This window comes from Dendroctonus ponderosae, unplaced genomic scaffold (assembly GCF_020466585.1).
Source record: "Dendroctonus ponderosae isolate FM_Combo_2020 unplaced genomic scaffold, Dpon_F_20191213v2 Dpon_F_20191213_2, whole genome shotgun sequence".
Taxonomy (NCBI): Eukaryota; Metazoa; Arthropoda; class Insecta; order Coleoptera; family Curculionidae; genus Dendroctonus; species Dendroctonus ponderosae.
In genome coordinates, this window is record NW_026018165.1 from 3,659,324 (window position 1) to 3,660,831 (window position 1,508).

A 1,508-nucleotide genomic window follows, 5' to 3' on the forward strand; every position below is an offset into this window, starting at 1 on the left:
GTGTAATTTACATATTCTAACGAAAGTATAACAACAATGAAAGATCTACAGTAAGCTGTAGATATTTAAATATTTGGATTGGGCTTACAGAATTTTACTGATAGAAAGCAAACTCAGTTATTAATAATGCACATGATTCGTCGCAAGGATTAATTTGTATTACTGTTTACACAGCAACCGTATGTAAGGACTCTGGCAAGGAATATTGGAAAAATCATTCCTAGTGTACATAAATAGTTCATCGAAATTTATTTACTACCTGAGGTTTTACTGTTTTCATTATCCGATCAACCCCTCATTTTGTAGAAATGTTAATTCCCTACAAATCATCTCGTTGAACATTCCGATTGCTCCATTAGTTTCAAAGTTATGAACAAAAAGACAAAAATCGCGTTTTTTGCAATAAATTGTTAATAACTAACATATGGACCGGAAATGAGAGTGGAAAACATATACCTATTAATCTGCTTATTATATTTTATATCATCGCTTTATATCAGCGCAAAATACGTTTTCAGCATTAGCGTTCTCGCATAGTTGTGATGGCAAATGCAGATTTTCGTTTGTACCAGGGCAGCAGCAGCATGTTGGAAGAGGTAGCGAGCGAACATCAGGACAAGATACGTTTTCAGCGTTAGCGTTCCCTTATTTTAAATGTGGGTGTTGCAGACTTTCTTGCAACAAACGGTCAAAAACACCCTGAATTCCCCCTATAAAAACAAACCCATGAAAACTAGTTCCAACCAACCCACAACCCCGACCTCCTGAAGATTATTCGAAATAAAAGTTCGTCCAGTACCCGACTGTAGCAAAGTGGCAAACTCAATAGAGCTTGTTCTGTTCGTCTGGATTAATTAAAAAAGGTCGACCAAACAAATTTCTCTGGGAGCTGAGAGACAACAGGCTGCTTGGCTTCAAACCTGTGAGTTTTTTTTTAAACTTTATTTCCCTTTGAAGACAATGTTTCACCGTCAATAGCTGGCGGTAGTGTTCATTAAAAATTAGTCCAAAAATAGAACTAACAAGACCTTTGGTTCACTTTTTGTAACTTATATTCTTAGTTTTAAGCTAAAGGTAAGTTTATCTTTGTAAATTAGATTTAGGAAACATTTGTAGATTTCAAATTGTATTTGTAGGTATACAATCCTATTTAGTGATTAAACGGGTTTTTAATCAAATATTGTTGGTGTTTTCGTCGTTGCAGTTTTTATTAAAGCATGTTGGAAGAGGTAGCGAGCGAACATCAGGAGAAGATACGTTTTCAGCGCTAGCGTTCCCTTATTTTAAATGTGGGTGTAGCAAGTCTCTAATAGAAAAGTTCTGATGGCAAATGAAGATTTTCGTTTGTACCAGGGCAGCAGCATGTTGAAAGAGGTAGCGAGCGAACATCAGGAGAAGATACGTTTTCAGCGTTAGCGTTCCCTTATTTTAAATGTGGGTGTAGCAAGTCTCTAATAGAAAAGTTCTGATGGCAAATGAAGATTTTCGTTTGTACCAGGGCAGCAGCA